This window comes from Aythya ferina (genome assembly GCF_964211825.1).
Source record: "Aythya ferina genome assembly, chromosome: 10".
Lineage (NCBI taxonomy): Eukaryota > Metazoa > Chordata > Aves > Anseriformes > Anatidae > Aythya > Aythya ferina.
Genome location: NC_140306.1, coordinates 14,697,187 through 14,717,306, shown reverse-complemented (window position 1 = coordinate 14,717,306; position 20,120 = coordinate 14,697,187). Strand labels below are relative to the sequence as shown.

At 47.5% G+C, this 20,120-nt stretch overlaps 1 long non-coding RNA gene across 1 annotated transcript in view; it reads left to right on the top strand.

The window, feature by feature from the left end:
* LOC311442057 overlaps nt 1–20,120 on the top strand; it is a 253,673-nt gene that overhangs the window by 216,600 nt on the left and 16,953 nt on the right. Inside the window, exons 15-20 of the long non-coding RNA XR_014696436.1 lie at nt 11,541–11,733; nt 11,814–12,792; nt 13,769–13,938; nt 16,751–16,835; nt 17,681–17,897; nt 19,079–19,265. This is a non-coding gene — a long non-coding RNA (uncharacterized lncRNA). The remainder of the gene's footprint in view (nt 1–11,540; nt 11,734–11,813; nt 12,793–13,768; nt 13,939–16,750; nt 16,836–17,680; nt 17,898–19,078; nt 19,266–20,120) is intronic.

Below are 20,120 nucleotides of genomic sequence, written 5' to 3'. Positions count from 1 at the left end.
GCAGGCTGCCGTTTCCTGTAATCGGATCCTAGCCCAAACAGATATGACTCCAGCTGCAGCCCCGTGCTTGTGCTGGAGATGTTTGCAGGGAGCTGCCACAGTACACAAGGTGAGGGAAGCGTCTGTGCAACCTGAAAACAAAAGCAGGCTAGACAAGGGCAGATGTCACACCTAAAGAGCGGGTTTTGACAAAATACGCATAGAAGAGGTTATAGGTAGGAGTGATAAAGGCAGGAGCCTTTCCTTGGGAGCCAGCTTTAGCTCACAGAGGAGCATGTGGGGAAAGGAAACTGGTTTAGATGAAACATCTGGGCCACCCCATGCGATGGATAATGAGTGAAGCAGCCTCTTTGCATTTCCAGTGCTCTAGCTGAGTGCAGTCCTCTCAGTCCTTTTTCGTGATACAAAGCCCACAAACGGGCACGATGGCCAAAGGTTCAGCAGGAGATGAGGGGGGACTTTGGCTGGGATGTAACTCTTTGCTCTTTTGATGGTTAATGGTCATGGGGAAGTACTGTGGATCTAGATGCCAGTCTAGTGGTGCCCCTCAGCAAGGTTTGGTGCTCTGATGGGTGGGAAAGGTGGCAGTAGCTGGACTGTGATACTCATGGGCAGATCCAGCATGGCCAAATACTGACACAGAGTGACAGCAACTCTTATGGACGTGGATGGGTGCCAAGTGGCATCACCAGTGCCTCCTTGATGCTGGTTCCCTATCCTGTGTCCCTCTTCTGCTGAGAGACAAAACAAAGGAGGAACAGAAATTTGGTGGAGCTATATCAGAGCTGCAGAACTGCATGGCAAATGGTTATTTGTGCTCCTTAAGTCATGTAATGGGGAAAGCTGAGCTCTGGAAGCCCAATTAAGAACAATAGAAGGAACACTGTACGCCCAGCATGTTGGGAAACAGGCCATAAATGAAGAGGGTGTGTGATTTCATAAAACACATTGAGGCTTGTGGAGGAAGCTTACCTAAGTCAATTAGCAATATGCGTGTACCGTGGTATGCACGAATCCAACCAGAGCGTTGAGGCTTTAAAAGCCAAATCTGATATAGTTTTGAGCGCTCCTGGAAGTCGGAAGGAATGCAGTTCTCCTTTGAAAGTGCTTTGTGCTGGAATATTAACTCTGTTTTGAGAAGGTTGCCAACACACGTAGCTCCACCAGTGTAAATGGAGGTGAGGTTACACCAGTCACATCAGTGCCGAATGGTGGATAGATGTCTATTAAATTTTAAATCAGGCTCATTTCAACTTATTTAAAGTTGATTAAGAAAAGGTTGGTGTTGAACCACAATAAATCATTCTCAAATAAAGGAAGCAATGCAAATTAATAAGGTGAGTAATAAGCTGGTCTAGAGCACCTGGGTTGCATCTCTGCCCAACCAGCCTTCATTAAGTGCTGCGTTAATACTCTATTAAGTTTCTTTTTGCATTTCAGGCTCTCTGTTAGTTTCTGTATGCTTTGTAGTGCTTTTGCATACCTGTTCTCTCGTGTTGTTGTTTTGTTTTGTATTTTCCCCCGTGGTCACTTACTGGAAATGCCATCTGACCTCTTATGTTCAAAATCTTCTTCATGTAGAGGGAGAAACAAGTGCATTCTTTGGTTTCTTCATGGAGCTGTGCCATGGTGCTCTCTCTGCTTACAAATCCTTGGGAAATACTGGCAGATAGAAGTTAAAGCACTGTGCATACATGTTCTGCGTTAAGAGAGATATAAGACCCAGGCATTCTTGAATCTGTTGTGTGTTTGGTATTTGAGTTTTCTTCCTGCTCGTGCCCTAATGCAGTTAAGACTGCCCTGTTTGAAAAGTACTTTAACATCTTGAGATGGTCAGATCTTTCTAGAAAAAGCATAGCGATGTTCACCATCTCTTTCCTGCCTGTTATGATTACTGCCTTCTGTGAGCATCAAATTCACACACACACAAAAAAAATGTATAAAGCATTAAAAAATCATTGCAGTCTGTCTCCTTTCCCCCACTGATTTCTGAAGTTTCACAATTTCCTTCTCAGTTTCCATTACTTGGGAGACACATACATCATGCCAATAGGATTCATAAATGTTCTTAATTCCACTTTGCTGTCAATTTTCTCTTGCTTTAATCAGAATGCAAATGGGATCCCATCCATATGAGAAGCCACTGTTCTGCCTGACTGCATCACTAGTAATGGAGCAGTGTAGCTGTGCTCAGAAAAGGCCCCCCGCGAAGGGAAGCACCCTTCAGCTGTATTTTTAATATAGAACCACATTTATTTTGTGTTTACACCTTGATTGTCCTTGAAATCCTTCAAGGATGTGCCCCCAGTTTCCACCAGTTACCTTGTACTGGAGCAACTACTAAAGGCTGTTCAGAAAAACATCCACAAGGGAGAAACCAGGATGTTCTGGAGAGCCATCTGGCAATGTCAAAAAAAAAAGGCAAGCACCACATTTTAGGAGGGTTTCTCCAGCACAGTAGGCGTGGGGTGGTGGGCTGTCATCGTTGTGTTGGTTAAAGCAAGTGGGATCAGCCAGGCTTAAGCTGCAGCACACAGTTTCTGGAAGGCTGTTACCTCACCGCATTACCCAAAGGTGTGTTCAGTGCGTGGCAGTACGCATCACCCTCGGTAAGCTTCATACTGTTACGCAGATCCGAAGCTGGTGATTTGCTTCTGGGAGCATGGCCATGCCTTGGGGGGCTTGACTGGAGGATTATATTTGTTCTTTTCAGAAAAGACTGTTTTCCAAATGGATCGTAAAAAGGAAAATATGCTTGTAGGTGTTGAAAGAGCAAATGGTTTTGTGTTTGCTTGTGCTGTTCTTTTTTGAGTTTTTCTTGTCTTTGGAAGCAGTGGGGGATTTTACCCTGATTTCAAACTCTGGGTCCTTGAGGACTAGCTCAGTCCAAACAAAATCAGCAAAGACTGCAATTTCAGAGGGTGTGTGAGGGCAGTTGGAGTGGTGTACAGTGTGATCCGCACAACAGACCTTCTGAAATACCCTGTTCTCTCTTAGCCAGGTGTTTCCTTTTACATTTTCCTGGGCCTTCTCATTTTTGTATTTGGTTCATGAACACTCACACTTTTAAACACCCACGGAGTGTTTCTGCAGCTTGGTTATGGCAGCATCTAAGCCTGATTTGAAGTCCATTTCATCCTTTCTTGTTGAGATCGTGGTTACCCACACTTCAGTCTTCCATGGGGCAATCTGTCCAGCTGACTGCCCACTTGGTTTCTTTACTTTGTGTTACCAAGACCCATTCTTGTCCTGGATGTTATTTCTGGGCAGCCTCTGGTGCTTTTTTCTCCCACCCCCCGTGTCTCAAGCAATTAGCATGGGTTTCTCCAAGTCATAAAATCGTAGAATTATTCTGTGTTGGAAGGGGCCCACAAGCATCGTTGGCTCCAACTCTTGGCTCCACACAGAAGCACCTGAAAAGCCCTTCTTGAGAAGCTCCTGATGCTTCCTCATGCTGATTTTGGAGGATGATGCCCTTGGCTTTTTGTGTGACAATGTTTGGATCCATTTGGAGGCATCTGAACAGTTAGCAGCTCACCAGGCCTGTGGCTGGCCCCAAGTCATACACCAACATGCTTCTCTCTGGATGCCACGTGCCTGGGCAGATCGGTTGTGAAATCCTTCCTCTGACTCATCCTTTTGATCATTTTAAATTGCCCACTCAAGAGCACGTTGCAGGCTGGTATGAGCAGCTCGTGCGCTGCTGGCGCCTCTCATCTGAGCATCCACAAAGCTTCTTCCAGCATGGCCCCATGTGGGGCAGGTCCCAGCTCGCCAGCTCCTGGGGCAAGTCCTGTGGTTGCTGGAAGGCAGTTCAGGGTGGGAGAGCACCTGGGGGAAGGCTGGGTCTGCTGGTTTTATCAGGTACTCTGTTCCTTCTCTCTGGGCTGCTGCAGTAGCTCAGTATTTTCAAAAAGCTTTCTTGTGGGTTTTTTGTTTCTTTAATCTAAGAAAAAAAAAAAAGAAAAAAAAGAAAAAAAAAAAAAGACTTGGTCTTTCAGTGAGGTCAACAAGAAATGCAATGAAAAGCAAGTAAACAAAACCAATTTTTTCATGGGCATTTTTCACAGAGTGGGGGAGAAGGAGTTGGTGGAGCTGTGAGTAAGAATGGCCTAGAAAGAGAGAAATCAGTAAGCTCAGCAAATAGCCCGATTCTCCGGTGGCACAGCCTCCATCGTTGGATGCACAGAGTTATCCAATCTCACCTGCTGTGAAACCACATTAAAATGTAAACAACAGCTTGGGAGAATTTTCTCTCTCTGTCATGTCATGTGCCACCATCCGAGCTCTGGTTGCAATGTCTGTCCCTCTTTGGAGCAACCTTCCTAGACGAACAGTGTCCTTTTGTCTCTTTTCCCCATGAATTCTTTATGGCACTGTTGATCTCCTGCCTTAATTTTTTCATACAATTAAGGATGAGCATTATGAAGATCTGTCTGCACAGGAAGGCAACGATCAGTGACAGCCTGCATGCCTCCACATCAGCAACTTCCTACAAGGCACTTACTGCCTCCACAAAAATTTCTGCAGGTAGTTTTAATCGCTCTTTGTCTTGCCCAAAGGAGAAAGAGTCACTGCCTCCTCCAGACACTGCTGAGCGTGGAGGTTGGACTGGATATTTGCATGAGAGAGAGGAGCATCTGCTGCTCTGTATTCCTTCAGTCATCTGAATTAATCATATTGAGTACCCCTGTCTCCTTACTGACTTTTCTGACCTGTTCTCCTTTGATGTGCACAGTCCTGTTGGGGCAGTTACCACCTGATGCCCACTAAGGACAAGAAAAAAGAAAATGAGTAAAAAAGTGAATTACCCTATTGCACCATATCCTGGGGTGCACCAAGCACGGCATCGCCAGTCGGTCGAGGGAGGTGATTGTCCCGCTCTGCTCTGCGCTGGGCAGCCTCACCTCGAGCACTGTGTGCAGTTCTGGGCACCACAGCACAAAAAGGACGTGAAACTGTTGGAGAGTGTCCAGAGGAGGGCTACAAGATGATGAAGGGCCTAGAGGGGAAGACGTATGAGGAGCGGCTGAGGGCACTGGGCCTGTTCAGCCTGGAGAAGAGGAGGCTGAGGGGGGACCTCATGGTGGCCTACAGCTTCCTCATGAGGGGAGTGGAGGGGCAGGCACCGATCTGTTCTCTTTAGTCACCAGCGATAGGACCCAGGGGAATGGTGTCAAGCTGAGGCAGGGGAGGTTCAGGCTGGACATCAGGAAGAGGTTCTTCACCAAGAGGGTGGTCACGCACTGGAACAGTTTCCCCGGGGACCTAGTCACTGCATCAAGCCTGTTGGAGTTTAAGAAGCATTTGGACTGTGCACTTAGTCATATGGTCTGAATTTTTGGGTAGACCTGTATATTGCCAGGAGTTCGATTCAATGATCCTTGTGGGTCCCTTCCAACTCAGGCTATTGTATGATTCTGTGATTCTAATCAGGATAGAAGGACATGAATTTGCAGGAACTCCAGAAAGAAAGAGAAGCAGGCTCAATGGAAGAAGTTAGTGACAAAGCAGCCTTGCATGGAAATATTATTGCTAGGGATTGTGTTTGTGTGTTTATTTTAATTAACCTCCAAACAACAGATTTGTGGTTTTTTGTTTTGTTTTGTTTTTTAATTTTAAGTACTATTTCTGCCCAGCTTCAAAGTGACCTCCTGAGGTAGCAGTTTAGATAATTCCTAGCAGAGAACAATTTTTGAGTAAGAGCTAGAGCCTCATAATGAAGCTTGAAACATTAAAGCGATCACTTCATTTCCCTGGGTACCTGCGTGCCTGGAATACATCCTCCTTCTGTTCCTTTGCGTGAGCTGCAGAAGGGGCGACAGAATTATTAATTAAAACAGTGGCATATTAATTAAAACAGTGACACGGGGTTTGGAAGATGCGAAAGGCCTGCGAGCTATTTCCTCCTCCTCTCCTTCCCCTGCGATTTATTCTATTCCTGGTTTTCCATGTGATATCTCTTCCTTGAAAAAATATATGCCCACCTCCGCCATCCAGGCTTATTTTGGGGAGATGCTTAGGAACACCTTTTGCTTTGTGTTGAGTTGTTGCTTCATTTCCTGGGCATGGAGGCAGCAGAGGGGACACCCCCGCATGCCTCCTGGGTCATCTCTGCTGGTCGCTGTGCAAATAGACCACAGGAAGCACAGGAAGATGTTGGCACTAAATCCATGCCCTGGCATGGGGCTCTGAGGGAGGTTCCCTAGCCTCCATCTAGGTCAGGCTCTTGATGTGAAAAGACATGGAGCTTGTCAGAAGCAAAGACTAAAGGTCAGATACATGCATCTGGTGCTATCATCTCTTCCAGACAACAGTTCAGGAGCTGTCATCCAGGCCTGGTGTACTCCAGAGCTCTGTGTCCCACAGGGAACCTCCTGCCACCACTCCCCATGGCCGAGGGCTGGTGTCCTTACTGGTGCGTGTGCTTCAAGAGTAAGTGCATTGTCTGCAGTGATGTCATTAAAAAAATTAATACATTTAAAATGTTTCCTTCCTCTACCATAATGATAATCTTAGGTTTTGAGCTTCCTGCAGTGGAACATTTTCTTAATTGAATTCCTCATTCATTGAGCAGCTCTAATAAGCATGAATGGCAATTTCATCTTGCTCTCTGTGTTCTTCTAAGGGATGTTCTTTGAAGGCTGGCTCAAGCCCCACAGCACCACCAGCCAGGAACCCCCTGTGCTCTGGTCAGTTCAGTGCTGAACAAAACTGTTACTATACACTGGGTAACCTTACTGCATCCTTTCTAGACCCTCTTTTTCCAGGATCCTTAGCTGATGGATCTGGAGCAAGCTGTCATGTTCTGGTGTGTCTTCTCTGTCCTCTTATTTCCACCAGACATTTTGTTCTTTGTTCTCAGTATGTTTTTTGCTGGAGATAAGCTCCCATGTCTGTCCCAGGATGCAAGCACATCTCTGCCAGAAAAAGTGGAAAGCAAAGGACAGAAGATGGGAATACTGCTGTCACAGCTAGTTTTAATGGAACCGGTGGCATACAAATATGACATCTTCTCATTAGGGTTTCATGATCAAAGAGCCCCTCGAGCAGCCAGTTACACTCTGCTGTACCCCATTGCTGATTGCTGGTCAGCTCCAGCCTCAAGCAACAGCGTTATCAGTCCTTTGAGAACCAAGTGAGATCCAGCAACACTCCTGAGATGAGCAGATCCCAACTGCTGCCTCAGTAAAGCAAGCTAAGCACACAAACCAGTGTCTTCTGATAGCTCATCTGTTAATGCAGTGCTGTGCTCTTAAAGTTAAATGGTTTCTCCCAGCTAGAGGCTGGCAACCACTGAGCGAAGAGATGAGCTCCCTGTTCACTGCATGGAAAAGGCACATGAAATATGGGAAACAGTCTTCAGCAGCTCATTTAGATGTGAAACACACAGTTCTCATCTCTAGGATGATTTATCTTCTGTCTTCAATATTACTGTACTTCAGTGCTTCCCTAAGGTCTGAAGCATTTATTCAAGACTGATACAGGGTGACTGGCCTCTAAAGGGATTTGGGTTCCTTTGGGAGGAAAATCCCAGCCTAGCATGCTCTGAGAAGCCAGTGCCATCCCTTTAAAGCCAGGGCAAACCCACATATTGCTTTTGGTTGTGCAGGAGCTAGATGGGCTTTTGTGTATCAAATAACTGCAGCTTTGTCAGCTTATTGCACCCAGGACAGCCACGTAGGGTGTACAGAACTCCCCAGGCACTCTTGTGCCATGCTGTGTCATTTCCTGTGGCTTTTTACAAAACTTCTTCCCAATTGTACTTTGTGCCAGGCTTTTTGTGACTTGCCAGGCAAGACTGCAGATGAAGCATGTGTGTCTGAAGCGTTATCCTTTAGATCTGGCAGAGAGATGACAAGTTTGCTGAAGAATAGTGGAAAATAATGCACTTGTCACAGGAGGTTTGAATTCTTCTCTGGAAGTCACTGTTGATCATGAGCCCGGTTATATCACAGCTCCTGCAGAACATCTCTCCCTTGCTATCCAGCTTCCTATTTTCCATAGTCTCAGGGCAACATTTTTCTGCACTTTCTTTGCAGCTCATGAGGGAAGGGAGCCCTCATAAGCAAACTTCCAGTGCAAGGAATAGTCCTGATAAAAAGCTGCTCGTGTGCAATGTAGAAGATGCCTGCTTTGAAACCACTCTGCAGTCTTCCTGTGCTGTGTATTATGAACACAACAACAAAAGCACAAGGCTGCACACACTAATTGCACAGGGCTGAAGTGTGTGCAGTAGCACACCACACTCCTAGGGCTCAGCACACCTACTAATGCAAGGCTGTACCTGAGACCATCTGCACCCTTTCAGTAGTTAGTGGTGGTTTTGCAGAAAGCACACTGTGCCGAAAGTGCTGCTGCACTTGGGTTAACGTAGGAATGTTTCCAAATGCACCAAACATGTACAATATTTTTAACTTAAAATGGCTGCCTAAAATGCAACAAAGAATGCAGCTAATTGAGGGTTTGATCATTTAAAATTGGTACACGTGGCTCAGAAAATACAGCCCAGTCCAATCAGAGCAGTGTGCTTCGCTAAAGACTGGTTAAAACAGGTGCTCTGGAGGGGAAAAAGGTCTAGAGGCTTTTCAGCTCTCATTTACAAAGCAAGACTGTGCCCTTTTATAGTGACTTTAATCTTCTTCCAGTGTCTTTGATTTGCAGTGGACAACAGATGAAACCCATGGATCTTCTACAGCTGCAGAGTAACTTCTCCCAGCTCTCCCCTTCTTGTCCTTACATTCTACCTGAGGCTTCAGAGAAGGTCAGAAGCACTCAGTATGTTATATGTGTTTTCAGTTAGGAACTTAAATCAGGTTGGAGCTCAGTATGGGGTGGGGCAGAGCATGGTTTGCTCCCAGCACAGTCCAAGTGACAGTGCAGTTGGTGAGGGCTCTGTCACCTCTTATTGTCATATGTACCACATTGATGGCTCTGTAACACTCAGCAGTGACAGCCCGCAGTCTGTCTGGAGGATAGTCTTCATTTCACTTCCTGAACTCCAACATTCCCTATCAACTTGATGTCTTCTCTCTGTTTTTGCTACTAAGACTGATTTATATTAAAGATAGAAGCTTGTTGAATTGAGTGAGCATGCATCATTTAATTAAAGGGATGATGCAAATGTGTGTCTGAAATTTCCTGTAAACATTGATTTCTGGGAGGCTGTCCATGTTTTGTTTGGCAAATTGACACCTGTGTAGTACTTCCTTGGAGGAAGCTGGTTTGTGTTGAAAGCAATTGCTTATTTAAGGCTGCTTAGAACATGCTCTGAAGCGAGGCTGCATCAGGCTGCTTGAACTGACTTCAGCTTTCATTAAGCAAATGGACACATCCCCGTCTCTTTACATCATGGGCCTCTCAGCATGCTGATGTTCTTCATGGCTTGGGCAGGACAGTCTGTCCACTGAGGACCTGCCCAGAAAGGTGACTGCTGCTCAAGGTCGTGTTCATTCAGATGGGTCTAGCTGTATTCTCAGACAGAGCTTAGGTCCACAGCATTAGCATGGGGAGCTGGGGTGTGAGCCCTTAGCTCAAGGGGAACCCCTGGTGATGCAGATTATATTGCCATCATTAAAAGAGGTGTAAGCTTGGGAATATTGCTAATGTCTACAAGTATGCACAGAGAATGTTACTGTATCCTAGCAGACATGCAGCTGCTGAGTTGGGTCCAACTGTGGTCCATAGCAGAAGCTAAGCAGCCTGCTATGGCTGCTTAGAAATAACAGAGAAATTCCAGAGAAATAACCCTCTCCATCCATAAAAGATTGAAGGTCTGAGCCCTGCTCTCATCCAGGTAATTTCAGATACAAAATGTAAGTGTAATACCAAAATCAGGACATCCTGTAGACTCACTGAGGGTGTAATGAGCCCTGGGTTATTAGCCTGAGCCTCTCCTGCTAAATAAATGCATAAATAAAGCCCCAAAAGATAGTTCATAGTGTCAAATTCTGGGCTTCTTCATGAACATATATATGTATATTGTTTGTTTCTTTGTTTTTTGTTTCCGTATGTAAAACTGAGAGATTCAGGAGGGTGGTCCAACCAACTGAAGAAAGAGATTGCCATGACTTTAAACTCTGGTACTCTGGCTCAGACCCTGCATAGTTGAGGCTAAATTATTAATAGAGAAGGTGAGTAGCAGATTCCAAATACTCAAGTCAGGCTTCCTCTTGACATTTTCTTTCAGTAAAAATAAGTAGCTTTTCTTTACATCTAACAAAATCTCTTCCCTGGCTCTCCTTGACAGCTCCCCCTCCTGTCTCCACCTCCAGAGATGTCTGAACAGTATAATTTCCTTTTATTTTTAGCCATCTTTCATAATTGAAACTATCTATGTGTCAAAGAGAAAATGCTGCCATGAATTCCTCAACAGGCACTTACCAAAAGCAATTGATTAAAATGAAATATTAAATGGGATTTTATACCCGTGGGCCTGGCAACACTGGTGCCTCTCAAAAGAAAAATGTGTAATGACATCAGGATGGATGGGCATGGGGCCATCATCTCCCCAGCTTTGCTGCTGCTTCCCTTTTGGGGTCAGTATTGGATCCAGGCTGAAGTGTGTGTGTGGCTCAGTGAGCTTTGGAAAACAGTGGCTATACTGCCTTGTTTGGATTTGGGAGACTCAGGAACTGTTGTAGATGGCTACCTCAGAACTTAGTATAGAGGGTTACACCATTGTCAGAGAAGGCAGTGAGGTTGGAGCTCTTCTTCCCCAAACTACCCTGGGTGGACATGCTGGGTCCTGCGCTTGGGGCACAACAACCCTATGCAATGCTACAGGCCGGGGGCAGAATGGCTGGAAAGCTGTGCAGCGTAAAGGGACCTGGGGGTATTGGTCAACAGCTGGCTGAATACGAGCCAGCAGTGTGCTCAGGTAGCCAAGAAGGCCAACAGCATCCTGGCTTGTGTCAGAAACAGAAGGACTAGGGAAGTGATCATCCCTCTGTACCGAGCTCTGGTGAGGCCATACTTCAAATGCTGTGTCTGTTTTTGGGCCCCTCACTGCCAGAAGGATGTTGAGGTGCTGGAGCATGGCTGGAGAAGAGTAGTGAAGCTGGTGAAGGGTCTGGAGAACAAGACGACTTCTGAGGAGCAGCTGAGGGAGCTGGGGTTGTTTAGCTTAGAGGAGGCTCAGGGGAGACACTGTCACACTCTACAGTTGCCTTAGAGGAGGCTGTAGGGAGGTGGGGATCGGGCTCTTCTCCCAAGCACCAAGTGATGAGGGGAAGTGGCCTCAAACTGCACCAGGGGCGGTTTGGGTTGGATATTAGGAGAAATTTCTTCACTGAAGGGGTGGTGCAGCATTGGAATAGGCTGCCAAGGGAAATGATTGAGTCACCATCCCTGGTAGTTTTCAAGAAACGTGTAAATATAGAACTTAGTAATGTGGTTTAGTGGTGGACTTCAGTACTAGGTTAAAGGTTGGACTAGATGATCTCAGAAGTCTTTTCCAACCTGTATGCTTCTACAATTCTATGATTCCTGACCTCTGAGTTGCCTCCTCTTCATATTAGAGACTTGTCAATCTCTCTTAGGGTGGCAACAAGAGAATTGTGAAGAAAGCAGAGGAATAGAGGCTCTGGGCTCCCCACGGGTTGCAGTGCTTCCAGTGTCTTGCCAAGCCTGGCCTGGGAAGCAGTGAAATATGGCATTTCTGTGCTGGCTACCACTTAAAATCGAATGTCATCATTGTGACTCGCCTCCAGCCCAAAGCCAGCTGCTGTGGAGGTAAAGCAGTTTGTTGCTTCTCCTCTGCCATTTCTCCATCCCTCAACACTAATAACATCTCCTTATGCACCCCCTTCCAGGCTTCCTGCCCTCACCACCCAGCATGAGAACCTGCTCTCCTGCTCGGAAGAAGGGTGCTGCACTCAAAACCTCTCTTCAGCTTCCTTGCCTCTCCATGGGGACTCTGCATGAGAGGGGAATGCAAACAAACCCAAACCTGAGGTCTTTAAACCAAAATTGTGTGCAAGGATCTAAACACGTGAGGATTCCTGTTGCAAAATTGAGGATTTCTGTTACGTTCCTTTGTGAATCCTAATACGCCTGGAAATTATGAATCATAACAAGTCATGCTGCCAAGTACAAGAAGGATTATATGATCTGTGATCCAGTAACTCCCAGCTGCTTAGTCATCTGTGGTAGGTTTTGAGCATGTCACACAACAGATAACATAACTGACTTTTTAATGTGAAACCACAAAAGAGGTTTATTTCATAGGTGTTTCCTCGCTCTGCTTGGCCGGAGCATCCTTGCCAGCAGCAGGACCTCCCAGCCTGGCCAAAGCAGGCAGGATTGTTGTCTCATGAGTGGTCACATCCCGGAAGAGTTTCCCATTGGGATTTCTGCAGTGGTTTCAACAGTAAGGGAAGGAACTGAGGCTGAGTTGTGCAAGAGGCTGTTGTTGCACGGATGTCCATAGATGCACAGAAGCCCATGTGGCCTCCAAAGGAGGCTGAGGAGGTTTCATTCTCCTGCTGTCCCAGAGGAGACTCCCTGCTAGACTGTAATCTAGCGCTGCATTGCATGGGCTGCATAGGGTCAGAGCTAGCAAACTCACACCATTTGCACATCTTCACTCCATCAACCCCAAAGAAACGCTCTTCCCTCACGAAGAGCCTGGCTCCATAGCAAAAATATGTGCTGTCCCCCCACTGGCAGTGACAGTCCCTTCCAGCTGCCACCCTGTGCCCTGTGAGTGGCTGCAGGGTGTGCAACCAGCACAGCATCCTCAGTGACCTCCTGGGCTACGTGTAGAAGAACCAACACAAATGCATCTGCTGTGTGAGTGAAGTTGCATTTAATTACTGAGATAAATTTGATGTAATTGCCCAGATGGCGTTCCCACTTGAAGAGGAAATCTAGTAGGGGTTTCCCAGATAACCCCACTTTGTGCAAGTGTTGCTGTCTGGCTGCCTCGCTGGCATCAGCCGTGCTTTGCCCAGGCACTGAGGGTGACTTTCCAAGACAGCCAAAGTGCCCGACAGCAATTCACGCTCCTGTACATCCTCTCCGCCGCCCTTGGAGTGGTTTCAAATGAAAAACCAAACTGCAACAGTTTAAATGTTGCCTCCCACGCAATGTCTGGCTTCAGCCTCCATTACAACTTGCTGCAGGTTCAGAAGCCTCTGGCAGAACAGCCCTCCTGCCCCCCAAAAAACGTGGTTTTGCCAAAATAGAAACATTTTCACAGAAGGCAATAATGTGACGGAATCATTTGCCAGCACTCTGCTCTAGGTTTTGAGGTTTGTTTCAGCATTTTGTGTTTTTGTTTAATTTTAGAATTCATTTTCTTGAAAAAGATAATGCTGAAACAAAATATTTTATGTTTACAAATAATTTTTAAGGGGAGTTGGTTTTCAAATGCATTTGGAAATGCCAGGATTCTCTACTGCTCAGAAGTCCCATTTTGCTTCCGGCTCTGGTTACACAGAAGTTAATGCCGCTGTGAAAAGACCTCTTTCCCAGTAATATACTTTACTTCCAGGATGGTGAATTATTGAAATGTTTTCCATGGCTATAGTCCATCTGAAGTCACAATCTCATCTTTCATTAGTGTCAGTCTCATAATAAGTTATTTGCCCTGAGAAGCTGTGGGTGCTCCATCCCTGGAGGTGTCCAAGGCCAGGCTGGACGTGGCTTTGAGCAGCCTGGTCTGGTGGGAAGTGTCCCTGCCCTTGGCAGGGGTTGGAACAAATGATCTTTAAGGTCCCTTCCAACCCAAACCATTCTGTGATTTATTTTTTTTTTCTGGTAGCAGCTGGGATCTCTCACCAAGGGTTGAGGTGTGCTTGCTTCCTGGGCGGAGAAGGAGAGCGGGGAAGATGCTGCCAGCCGTCAGGGTGCGGCATGATGCACTTGTTCAGCCAAAGCTAGTGATGGCCGTGACCTGAACAGCCCCAGGTAGAGGAAGAAGAGCAAAACCAACAGGTGAGCATGGAAGTCGCACCGTGGTTTGATCAGACCAATTCCAGATGTGAATGGTTCATGGGCCTTGGACTGAAAGATGCACGTGATAGTAGCGTTGGGCACCTTGGTCTGTTTTTATCCTATGTCTGGGGATGAAAGAGCTGGCAATTGCATGGGTAGGGACGTATGGAAGGAACAGGGATACAAGGCAAACAGGACACTAGGGTTGGTCACCCTTAGAGAATGAGCATGGGGAAAAACAAGAAAAGGGTTTTCAGTGTATTTGTATCTGATGCACATATGTAAATGCTCTCTTCTGGCACCTGGGAAAACTGTTCAGTAGTCATAGCAGGAAGAGAGAGTGAAGAATAAATGTGTCCAGAGGAAATTCCTGTAGCTCTTGGCTCAGCAGAGCATAATTGCTGACAACTGGAGCTTGGTCAGGACACTGGAGCTAACACCTCCGCTCCTGCAAGAAGTGGGATCTTGGGTGACCACAAGTGGTTGGCTTGGGATGTCATTAAAATGGCAACACCTGTGGCAGCGTGGGGCCCTGAACTCCCTGCGAGGACATTCAGCACACTGCTGACTCGCAGGGAAGATGCCACCTACTAAATCACCCAAACCACTTCCTGCAGCGCCTGGTTTTTCCTCATGTCTCCTATCCAAACAGTGACTAGACCCTTGTAAAAAGTACTGTGTCTGCCAAACAGCCTGGCCTGCCCAAACTAGTTGGGCTGGGCTTCACTGGATCCACACCATTGATCACCAGAAGGCAGCTGGGAGAGCTGCCCAAGTGTCCTCAGGGCAGAGCAGTGACAGCTTCAGTCCTGGTGGAGATGGGTGGCCCCCGTGAGTTATTGTCCTTGCAAGAGTGCCACAGAACCTGCTTTGCTTAGCTGGGTCCCAGCCTGACATGTTGGCTGTCCCTCGCTAGGAGTGGAGAAATCCTCAAAATCTGTAAAGTTCTTTCTGTTTCTTCATGATTGTAGCTCATATGCCAGAGGCAGAAATCCCACAGCAATTCCCTCTGGGCATTACTTTCTCAATATATCGATCCCGCCGGGTGGTCAGTAAGAGCAGGCATTGTTGGCAGAGCCAGGAGCCCCCGTGGTGGAGCTTCCTCTGGCTTCCCACCCCAGAGAAGGTGCCCAGGTGTCCCACACACTCAGCATCCTGGAGAAGACCTGGCAGAGCGGATCTCTAAGCCACATCCATTTCGCACTCCCACACACTTCCCAGTGTCTGGTCAAGCTGATTTGATGACTGTTGTTCCTGGACATGGACTGGAAGATAGAGACACCTCCAGCTGGCTGGAGCCTTCAGCGATCCCAGCTTCCCTGCTTGCTCCTCAGCTCTCTGTTTCTCAAAGACTTGAGGAAGCTGCAGAGATTCAGAGATGTGTTTTTTTGTTTGTTTTTTCCCTTTCTTGAAAGCACAGCTAAAAATAAGAAGAAAATTGAAACTGAGCCCAGCCCACAATGCAGTGTGTAGGTGTGATGCTAACCAACACCTGGGGCTGTGAAGCACCCTGGGGGAGCTGACACCTGAACCCTCTTGCACCATCTGGCAGACATTCTCTTTCTCTTCATTCTCTCTTTGGCACCTTTTCAGAAAGTACACAAGATGATGACTCCGAAGTTGTTTTGTCTTGTTTGAAAATGTCCTATACGTTGTAGGAGAAGGGACCAAGGAGAGGACAGTGGTTTTCCTTTGTAAATTCATATGGAGCCTGGCAGTTGACACACTAGGACCCAAGAGCTGCTGCTGTCCCTGGCTGAAGGTTTCTTGAGGTGGCTGGCAGAAAACAGCGATGGCAGACAGGGCCTCGTGGTGGCAATCAGGCTGTCTCTGAGTTTTTGGCCTTGGCAGGTGTAGATGTTCATGCCATCAGCACAGCTGCTGTAGTGACCAGCTGCCAAAACAAGCATCAGCTGCCCTCTCCTCACCACCTCCCCATCTCCAAAGCCACTGGTAGGATTGGGAACTGCTAGGAAAGGACATACCTTGCGAGCAAGCTGAGTTGAAGACCAGCAAATATGGAAGGAGGGCTGAGAAAACCTAGGTGAAACCCAGCGGGGCTGTACTCTCAGTGGGGCCTGAATGATGGGCTTCCCGGTGACTGCCCCCTCCAAAACCCAGTCAGAGAACCAACCACAAATGTTGCCTAGACCCTGGTCAGCTTTTCATCCTGCCACCCCTGCTAATGTAAGCACGTGGCTGGATGCTGTTCATCCCTCACCAGCCTTTTCCTGATTATCTGGAGGCTGAGAGGGGCCCGGCATGCCCAGCAAATCTGCCTATGAATGCCCAGAGCCAATGCTGTTTCCCAGGGGGATCAAGGTGGATTGGGTAATTTATCACAGCTTGTCTGGGGGAGGATGAGGAAGTTTAAATGAAGGTGTTAACAGCTCTTAAAAGCTTTCCCAGTTTGCAGAGGGTGCTGCCTCAAACAGATTATCTGGAAATATTATTAGCTGGAGTGGGAAAGGGTTTCTGGTGTTTTGTTTTTTCTTCCTCCGGTCTCTTTGCAGTCACCCTAAATCTGCTTGAGCCTCGGAGACAGGTTTTATTGTGCAGGGAATGATGGGGGAGAGGTGCTGGCTGTCAGTGGGTCAGCATTAATTGGTTTATTCCTTTCTCACGGTTATTTTCCAGCCAGCATCTGCTCAAATCCTGCTGCCTGCTTCGTCCCTGCTCAGCACACAGGAGCCACAGGGATTTGCGTGTATAATCCTTACAGGGGACCCTAGGCCACCAGGTCGGCTTCACAGAGGCTGCTGGGAAGTGCCTTGTCCCCAGCTAAGCTTCTTTCCCTGTTGGCATGTCGTAGGAGGAGGATGAGATTAGTGTTTTCTGCTGCACGATGTCAGCTGAGGGATGAGAACGGCGCACTGAGAGGAGAGCTGCTGTGGGTGGTAAGTGAAAGCAGAGATGTGCCCCTTTGCCCCCAAAGGAAACTTTTCTTCCATGTCTCAGTGGCCTATCAGTGCAGACAAATGCTCTTCTTCAGCCTGGTGTCACCTGCTTCCCTGGCAGAAGTGGCCATCAGCTGCCTTCTCCTGAGAAACCACTTCTCATGAATCCAGCTGCTGGTGTTATGTCCCTGTACCTTGTCGTGATGCTGGCGTGTGCCCGACTGCCAGCAATCAGGGGTGCCTTCAGACTAGAAGCCCTGTGTCCTGCCAGCTCCTGATAGCTGCTAAAAATGAGCTGAAGTTGGTGGTGAGGCTGTGACACGGCTGTGACAGACAGCGGGGTCTCGCTGGGAGTATCGCAGCTGCCTCTTGGAGTAATTGCTCTGATGGTGCATCTTGATGGGAAGTCACTTTTCAGGCTAGAGCAGGAACACAGCAGGAGCATGCCTTTGGCCTGGAGGATTCTGATATTTTTATCTTGACCTTGTTTTGGCTTGGAGTGAAAGCCAAACATTCGAGTCCTGGAACGGTGATGGAGTGGGGAGCAGAGCAGCCCTGGCTCTGCTGCCATTCCCCCCACCCCCTCAAAGCCTCCTAGGTGAGCAGGAAAACCCAGCCACAGAGAAATTCGTTTGAAGTCACATCATCTTCAGGGAACATTTCCTGTTGCTATGCCACTGCTCCTCTCCCTGCAATTCCTAGATCTTTAACAGGAATCAGGCGTTCTGAATCGAGTCCCACGGGCTGCTTTTTTCACATCTGCATTGATTTCCAACAACTTAAATTAGCCCCAGGAAAGCATAATAGAATCAGCAGGTTTCCAGGTCTCTCTCTTCCCTTTGCAGAAGACCATCCCTTTCAAACACGAAGCACAGCAAGTCCAAACCAGCACGTTTCCCCCCTCTCCTTGGGGATCATGCTGCAGTAGTGAGGAGACAAATGGAGCCAGTCCGCGGTGCTAAACTACAAAACCACAGGTTTCAGCAAAGCCCTTCAAGCCAGTCCGTCCCCCAGCAGTGTTGCTGCCCCTCGCTTTTGACTGAGGTCTGGAAATATCAGCAGGTATGGAAAATCCATTCCAGATAAGTAAATAACACTCCCCACGTCGCTGCCAGCTCCGTAAGCGCTTCCCCAGCTGCTCAGAGCCCGTGGGGATGCTCGTGGAGTGGGCGGCCGCAGGTGCTGCTGGCGTGCATCTGGGAGCAGCCTGGTGGCGAGCGGGGGAGGCTGAAATTTGGTTTGTCTTCCCCTCTGGAGTGGGACCTCTCCCCACATCCTGCAACCTTGCTGGGTTTTCCAGACAGCCAGGCTACACAGCCTGATGGCTGCCCCTGGGGGTGAACGCACCCCACGCCAGGGGTCTGGGCTCAGTGTTTTGAAGGCAGTAGCAGCAGAGCAGGGATAAAACCAGTTTTCTAATGGAAAAAAAAAAAAAAAAAAAAAGGTTATTTTTCATTAAAATTGCCTTTTCCTCCCAAAGGGTCGCTAAGCATTTGCCGAGCTGTTAAGAGGCAAGGGTGGTTTACCCCTGGGAGAGGTGTTAAGAAAAAAGGAACGGCTTAGCAAGGGGACTCGGTAGGTCAGACTGGATGATCTTGAAGGTCTCTCCAGCCTTGATGGTCCTGTGATTCTAAGAGAGCAGGGTAGGGAGGGGTGTCCAATGGCTCCAGAAAAACCCTGCCATTTAGTACAGCTTGCAGCGGTCTCTGTACTGGCTGTCCTCTGGACCTAAAGCAGCACATGTTGCCGGCAGCTCCTATGTGGTGATGTTGAACCTAGACGTGTGTCATGCAGTGCTGCTGTGACCATCGTGGCCATCTGCCTGCCTGCCCTCCATCCCCAGCTGGCACCAAACCGCAGCTCAGGACCTCACAGCATGTTAGCACGTGCTTAACTTTGTGTCGAGGACAAGGCAAGCAAATGGGAAAATGCTTTGCCAGAGTCCGCACGGCCTGGGTGCAATTTACTTCATGCATTTCTTAGTTCAGCAAGACTTGGCTTTTAATGGCTAGAGACACACCAACAACTGGGTGAAAGGCATTGAGCGTGCTCAAATATGTGTGGTGAATTTTATTGCAGGCTTAACTGCTTCATTCATTCAGTAGCCAGGTTGGGAAAGGGGCATTTATCATTAGTCCCCGCAGATGTGCACATTAGTTGCCAGCTCTGCAGAGAAGAGCAGCTCTTCTTAATTCATTTTCAATTGCTGCTATTTCCTGTTCTTTTATTTGTGATCACAACAGGGGCTGGCCACTGCCTGTATCCCGCGTGTTGCCACTGTCCTGCTGGGTGACATCAGGCAAGGGCTGTCAGGGCTCAGCATGGCAGATGTGATCTTCCAAGCCCAGCATTCCCATCCGATTCGAGGACACCCATGGCACCATGGTGGGCTTGACTCCACCATGGCACAACCTCCAGTGATCCCAAAAGGTAACTTGCAAAGAGTGCCTGGTCTGCTCCAGCAGTTACGAAGCAGCAGGTTGCATCAGCAAAGTGCTGATAATTTCTTAAATTGCCTCAATCTGTTTGATAGCAAAACTTGCTGACATTTTCTGTGAGCTTTGCCTGTAGCTTTTGCATCAGCCCAAGCTCAGCCCCACACAGATGCTCAGAGCTGATGTGTGCTAAATTTTTATGTTGACCCTAATTTGAGATGTCATTGTAATTCTCCTAGCAGGCATGGATTGGCAGGTAAAAAAGTAAATGCATGGGTCTTTTTCATTTACAGCATGTCTCATCCTGGGATGAAATATAGCTCATCAGTTGAAGCATTGTGACTAAAAAGAGTTGCAAAGAATGTGAGTGCATACCTGAGTGTGTTAGGTTAAATATTGCTTTGTTGGATAATCTTTGAAGAAAAGTAGCTTCATGCTTTCCTCAAGGTGTTATTCATGCTCTGCAGAGGGACAATGTAAGGTTTTACAACACTGAAGTTCCATGTACAGAGCAGGTCCTCTGTAATGGCTACGTAGTTGTAGCTGCAGCATTTGCCAAGATCTTCTTGATGGAAGTCTAGATTCCCGCATGGATTTTTTTCTAAGGGTTCCTGGAGAGTATGGAGCCAGCAGGAATGAGGAGAGGGATGGTCTGTTTTGTTGCTAGACTCTTTGCTGCATTAAAGAAACCAGAATGCAAACAGCTAGAGCTTCTGGTGTGAGCTTCCAGTGTACAGCTTTCAGATAAGCCAAGCTCTAGTGTGCTCCAACACCAAGTTCCATATGAAAGAAGTTTCTGTTAATACATTTCAAGGGAAGGAAATCAGCCCTGTGGTCAACAGGGTGGCAG